The sequence below is a fragment of the Myotis davidii genome, unplaced genomic scaffold (genome assembly GCF_000327345.1).
Source record: "Myotis davidii unplaced genomic scaffold, ASM32734v1 scaffold1395, whole genome shotgun sequence".
Lineage (NCBI taxonomy): Eukaryota > Metazoa > Chordata > Mammalia > Chiroptera > Vespertilionidae > Myotis > Myotis davidii.
This window is the reverse complement of record NW_006288604.1, coordinates 517009-524137: the sequence shown is the minus strand read 5'-3', so window position 1 is coordinate 524137 and position 7129 is coordinate 517009. Positions and strand designations below refer to the sequence as shown.

The following is a 7129-nucleotide window of genomic DNA, read 5'->3' as shown; positions in this document are numbered from 1 at the left end:
ACCGCTCTGAGGGCCTGCAGATGGGATTCTAGCTGGTGGTGGTTTGGGTGGTAACCAGAGGTCAGCGGGTGCTCAGATCCTGTCAGTCAGCTCGCCCCTTGGGCCATGAGGCTCACATGGCCACTCAGCATTGCTGAACACTCGTTAGTGCAGAGCCAGGCGCTGTCTGAGCCTGTGTTCATCATGAGCCATTACTGAAAACAGGAAGCGCAAGAAATACTGAAAATAAATACACATTAGCAAGGAGTACATTCGCCTGGAAATTCTCCCCAGCAGCTCCAATTTCTTGTATTGCAGGTCACCTGTTTCTTTGACATTTAAAATATGAATTAAGCCCTGGCCACTGTGGCTCAGTTGGTTGGGCGTCGTCTCATGCACCGAGAGGTTGATGGTTTGATTCCCTGTCAGGGCACACAGGAAGCAGCTAATGATGTTTCTCCGCCTCTCTCTCTCTCTCTCTCTCTCTCTCTCTCTCTCTCTCTCTTTCTCTCTCTTTAAAAATCAATAAAAATATTTTATTACAAATATATATAAATTAAAAAAATAAGTGGGTACAGGGGATAAATAGGGGGAAAGGGGATATCTGTAATACTTTCAGCAATAAAGATAAACTTAGAAACAGTAATAATGAAAATTATATCAAAGGTTTTTAACATAATGAGAATAAAGATAATCCAGTTACAATAGATATGGAGAAGTACTTACATGTATCAGCCTGGGGAATTCTGTCTCATCATTTGGAAACAAATTTAGAGGAAAAGCAAAAGGTGGGGAAAAAGAGGGAGTGAAAGAAGGAAAGGAAATAGCAAATCTGTTTTTCTTTAGCCCCAATGCTTTATAGTTTTAACAAATAAAAATTTAAATTATTGAGGTATTTTTTTGAGTTAGCAACTAACATGCTCTAAAACAGCGGTTCTCAACCTGTGGGTTGCGACCCCTTTGGGGGTCGAACAACCCTTTCACAGGGGTTGCCTAAGACCATCAGAAAACACATATATAATTACATATTGTTTTTGTGATTAATCACTATGCTTTAATTATGTTCCATTTGTAACAATGAAATTGGGGGGTCACCACAACATGAGGAACTGTATTAAAGGGTTGCGGCATTAGGAAGGTTGAGAACCACTGATCTAAAGTCTTTTGATGGAAAGGGCTACAGCTTACTTATTGTCTTCATAGTAGAGAAACAAAAATAAAGACACATACGGCAACCTGCTGGTGATACAAGCTGTGTGTGTGTAGAGACACATACATATGCTTCTCTAATTATCCTCTAAATATTTGATACTTCCTAGACTCAATCACAAAATAACTCCTACACCTAGATTTATAAGAATGTGTTTACAGTTTTGTGTAGTTTTTACATCACAGTGACTTAGTTTTCTAAAGGAGTTTTCTTATAAGTACTGCGCGCTAACCGATTACGCCACTGGAGCTCCGGCTAAAGGAGTTTTCTATAGTGAATCATTTATCAGAAATGAATCGGTGTGATTCGAGGTGGTGTCTCCACCGCCCCTCCCTGTGGCGTCTGTGTGGGTCTGTCCACTCAGCCTGCTCATTCCGGTGCCACTGTCTTCAAGTGCAAACCTCCCTGAGACTCACTGCCCCAATGTAGGCATTTTGTTTCATTATGAATATCAACCCCATTTCTCTACCCTTTATTTTTCTCTAGAGTGACCCACATCTGGTGGAAGAGACAAAAATGTAGCTATCGAATCCAATCAAGTGTTTCTCTCTCTCAAATTACCAGCAACATCCTATCAAGAAAGGTTCTGGTGGGTCCCACATCCATATGGCTACCGGAGGAGACACGTAAAGGTAAGGACCCCATGTTCTGCTCCTGGCTTAAATGCAGACAAATGTCTGGTCTATTTACCTTAAAATATCTTACTTTGAAGAAACATAAAGATGGGTTTGCAAATGGTGGGTTTTTTATTTGCCAAAGAGCACAATTCCCCTTAGTTTTAATAAATAAACTCAACATAAAGTCAGATTTTGTAATCCGTTTCTAAACACAGACTCAGGTAACCTTCTGTTATCCAATGGCGTCACCCAGAAATAACTTCACAGGAAGCCGTAGGGGTAGGTCTGTTCACCCTCTTGCCATTGTACAGAAGCCCCTCTAAAATCAGGTCTCTATTTCTATACTTAGTTCTATTTAGGGAACATTTTATCGTTAAGGAAATCAATCAGTCTTTAATTAGGGCCGTGTTTGCATAGCATAAGTCCTCACAGGCTGCTGTCAGTTACTGTTGATAAACCTCACTTGGTGCCACTGTAGAACCTGGGAGCCGTGCTCGTTGCAAAACTTCAGGTTATTAAGGTGTTGGTTTAAGAATTGTTTAAATTGTAGTAAAACATGTATAACACAAAATATACCATTTTAATCATTTTTATGTGTACAGTCCAGTAGTAGCTGTGTGACCATCACCAACATCTATCTCTAGAACTTTATCTTCCAAAATGTCATTTTTCCCCATTAAGCAGTCACTCCATATTTCCTACTCCCCCACATTCTGGCAGCCTCCATTCTACTTTCTGTCTCCATGAATCTGACAATTCTAGGGACTTTATATGAGTGGAATCATACAGTATTTGTGTTTTTGTGATTGCCTTATTTCACTTGGGATATCTTCAGGGTTCCCCATGTTATTGCATGTGTCAGCATGTCCTTCCCTTTAAAGGCCGATAGCGTTCCATTGCCTGGGTGGGCCATGTTCTGTTTGTCTCGTCCTCTGTCCATGCACACTGGGGTTGCTTCCACCTAATAGCTGTTTAGCCCAGGGGTGGGCAAACTTTCTGACTCGAGGGCCACAATGGGTTCTTAAACTGGACCGGAGGCTGGAACAAAAGCATGGATGGAGTGTTTGTGTGAACTAATATAAATTCAAAGTAAACATCATTACATAAAATGGTACGGTCTTTTTTTTTTTTTTTTAGTTTTATTCATTTCAAACGGGCCGGATCCGGCCCGGGGGCCGTAGTTTGCCCACGGCTGGTTTAGACTCACCCTGCTGTGAACATGATGTACGGGTACCTGTTTTCAGTTTGAGTCCCTGCTTTCAGGACTGAGTATATATCTAGAAGTGGAATTGCTTGATCATGTGGTGATTCTATTGTTAATTTTACAGGAACTGCCATACTGTTTTCCATAGTGGCTGTACCATTTTACATTTTCACCAGCAGTGTGCAAGGCTTCCAATATCTTCCCATCCTCACCAACACGTGTTGTTCCCTGTTTTGTTTTGTTTTGTTTTGCATTTAATAGCTACCCTAATGGGCGTAAATTGATACCTCACATGGTTTTGATTTGCATTTCCCTGATGATTCGTGATGTTGAACATCTTTTCTTTCACATGCTTTTTGGCCATTTCTCTGTCTTCTTTGGATAACTTTGTGCTCAAATTCTTTGCCTTAATTGAGTTGTTTTATTCTTGTTGTTGAGCTGTAGGGTTTTCATATATATTCTGCATATTAACCCCTCATCAGATATATGATTTATAAGTATTTTCTACCATTGCATGATTTGCCTTTTCATTCAATGGTAGTATCCACTGATGCACAAAATTGTTAATTTTGACGCAGTCCAGTGGGTCTAGTTTTATTTTGTTGCCTGTGCTTTTGGTGTCACATTCAACAAATTACTGCCCAGTCCAGTGCCATGATGCTGCTCCTCTATATTTTCTTGTAAGAGTTTTATAATTTTAGCTTTCACGTTATGGAGTGATCTATTCTGAGTTATTAGCTGTTATATTTATAGTAGAGACCCGGTGCATGAATTCGTGCGTGGGTGGGGTCCCTCGGCATGGCCTGCAGGGATTGAGCCGAAACCGAAACCGCAGCCTGCCGCTCCGGCCTCTGCTCCTGCTCATCCCAGCCCCACTGTGCCTGCCTGATCAGGAGAGGTTTACTCTGCCCTAGTGGCGCTCGCCAGCTGTGAGTCCTGTGTCTGGCGCCCGTCCCAATAAGGGGGGGTGGCTGGGATGCGATCGGCCCTCCCACAGGTGGTAGGACACCCTTGCCGGCCTGGGATCTGGATCTGTCCCCTGATGTTCACGCTGGTTGTCGGGAGCCACTTGGCGGTCACGTTTATATTGTTTCTTCCTTGCGGAGCATCTAGGGAGGGGAAGCAGCCATGGTGCCCGAGGCCAGCTTCCAGGAGGCCAGTGGCACTGTTGGGATCGTGCAGGTGGCGCCAGTCCCTCAGTGCCTGACCCATTCTCCAGAGATTGGACCTGCAGGACTACTGAGGCAGTGAGTAGCTGCCACCAGGACGGGTCAGTCAGCTGAGTGGCACTCCTGTGGGAGCACACTGACCACCAGGGGACAGCTCCTACGTTGAGTGCCTGCCCCCTGGTGGTCAGTGCACATCATAACAACTGGGTCGTTCCACCATTCGGTCACTTTGCATATTATGCTTTTATTATATAGGATTAGAGGCCTGGTGTACAAATTCGTGTACCAGTGGGGTTCCTTGGCCTGGCCTGCGGGATTGGGCCGAAACTGGCTCTCTGACATCCCCCAAGGGGTCCTGGATTGCAAGAGGGCACAGGCCAGGCTGAACAACCCACTAGTGTGTGATCAGGGCCAGGGAGGGGCACGGGAGGTTGGCCAGTCAGGGAGGGGCCATGGGAGGGCTCCAGGGCATGTCTGGCCCGTCTCGCCCAGTCCTGATCAGCCAGACTCCAGCATCAAGCTAACCTATTGGTCGGAGCGTCTGCCCCCTGGAGATCAGTTCATGTCAGCCACTGGTTGATCGGTCAAATGTCTGCCCCCTGGTGGTCATTGCACGACATAGCGAGCAGTTGCGTGGCCTTAGTATATCATTAGCATATTACGCTTTGATTGGTTGAATGGCCAACTGGTTGACTGGACACTTAGCATATTAGGCTTTTATTATATAGGAGGATTAATGTATATATACTAGAGGCCCAATGCACGAAGATTCATGCAAGAATGGGCCTTCCTTCCCCTGGCTGCTGGCACCAGCTTCCCACGGGACCCAGGCCTTCACTCTGGCCGCCGCCTTCCGCCTTCGCTCCAGGTTGGAGCCACCTCCCTCCCACTCCAGCCAGTTCTGTGGTTGCCACCCAGAGGCCAGCCCTCAGTGGCCTGCTGGGACTTGCAGGAAGCCAAGTGTCCTGCCAGAAGGAAGCCAAGCATTAAGCCCAAAGGAAGCCAAGTGTCCCGCCAGCTCCGTGGCTCCGGCCGGCACCACCATATTTGTGGCTATGGGTGCCACCATCTTTGTCACAGAGTGATGGTTAATTTACATATTACCCTTTTATTAGATAGAATGATGTAAGTTAAGGGTCAAACTTCATTCTTTGTATGTAGACACCCAGTTTTCTCAACACTGTTTGTTGAAAAGACTGTCCTTTCCCTATTGAATGGTCTTGGTGCCCTTATTGAAAATCATTGGACTAGATATGCAAGGCTTTATTTGTAGGCTTTCTGTTCCATTGCTCTGAGGGCCTGTTTTTATGCCAGTGCCACTCAATTTTGATTACCATAGCCTTGTAGTAAGTTTCAAACCCAGGAAGTATAAAACTTCCAACTTTGCTCTTACTCTTCAAGATTGTTTTACCTTTTGGGGACTGTCCCTTGAAATTCCATATGAATTTTAGGATGGATCTTTCTGTTTCCACAAAATTGACATTGTGATTTTGATGAGGATTGCATTGAATTTATAGGTTGCATGGCAACGTTTCTTAATGAAATAGAAATAGAGGATTTTATACTTGATAGTAGTAAATTTCCCTATCCAATTTGAACATGGACCATACTTAACTAATTCTGAAAAGTTTTCAGTTTGAAAAACAATCAGATTTTTATTATGAACTAGGGGCCCAGTGCATGAAATTCATGCACTGGGTGTAGGGGGGGGGAGTGTCCCTCAGCCCAGCCTGCCCCCTCTCACATACTGGGAGCCCTCAGGCGTTGACCCCCATCACCCTCCAATCGCAGGATCGGCCCCTTGCCCAGGCCTGACGCCTCTGACAGAGGTGTCAGGCCTGGGCAGGGGACCTCCAGACCCCTCCAATTGCTGGCTCTGCCCCTTGCCCAGGCCTGATGCCTCGGCCAGAGGCGTAGACCCCCATCTCCCTCCGATCACCAGTCACCGGATCGGCCCCTTGACCAGGCCTGAGGCCTCCGGCAGAGGTGTCAGTCCTGGGCAGGGGACGGCCAGCTCCCTGCGGTTGCAGGCTCTGCCCCTGCCCAGGCCTAACACCTCTGGCCAAGGCGTCCAGCCCGGGCAGCGGGGACCCGCAGCTGCAGCCGCCCCGCGATCGTGGGCTCCGCTTTAGGCCCAGGCAAGGGACCCCTAGCTCCCGGGACTGCCAGCTTTGACCGTGCCCAGCTCCCATTGCTGGCTCCACCCCTACTTCCTGCTATCACTGGCCAGGGCGGGCAAGGCGCCTGATTCTCCGATCATGGCTGCGGGGCAGGGCAAAGGCGTCCCAGGGCCACCTTGCCCTGCCCCCCAGCTCTTAGCTCCCCGCTGGGTTTCCGATCACTGTCAGTGGCAGGGGGCTTCTTCCCGCTTTCCCTTTCACCTCCCTGCATTGTGCCTACATATGCAAATTAACCACCATCTTTGTTGTCAGTTAACTGCCATCTGAGTTGGCAGTTAATTTGCATATAGCCCTGATTAGCCAATGTAAAGGGTAGCGTCGTACGCCAATTACCATTTTTCTCTTTTATTAGTGTAGATTTTTCTGAGCCTGGTCTGGTGGACAATAAGTAATTATATAAGAACTAGAGGCCCGGTGCACAAAAATTTGTGCACTCGGGGGGAAGGGGGGTCCCTCAGCCTGGCCTGTGCCCTCTCGCAGTCTGGGACCCCTCGGGAGATAACGCCCTGCTGGCTTAGGCCTGCTCCCGGGTGGCAGAGGGCAGGCCCAATCCCTAGGTGCAGCCCCTGGTCGGGCTCAGAACAGGGCTGATTGGGGAGTTGGGACACTGCCCCCTGTCATGCACAGAGCAGAGCGGATCGGGCGGTTGTGGAGCTTCCCCCTGTCACGCACAGAGTAGGGCCGATAGGGGGGTTGAGGAGCTCCCCCCTGTCACTCACAGAGTAGGGCCGATAGGGGAGTTGGGGCACCGTCCTCTGTCACACCCAGAG

General features: G+C 47.5%; 1 protein-coding gene across 1 annotated transcript in view; it reads left to right on the top strand.

Moving 5' to 3' along the window:
* The window catches only part of MYT1L (myelin transcription factor 1 like), a 298509-nt gene that overhangs the window by 177862 nt on the left and 113518 nt on the right, over positions 1-7129 (top strand). The window contains exon 5 of the mRNA XM_015561792.1: positions 1676-1821. The gene's annotated coding sequence lies outside the window, so the exon portion shown is untranslated. The remainder of the gene's footprint in view (positions 1-1675; positions 1822-7129) is intronic.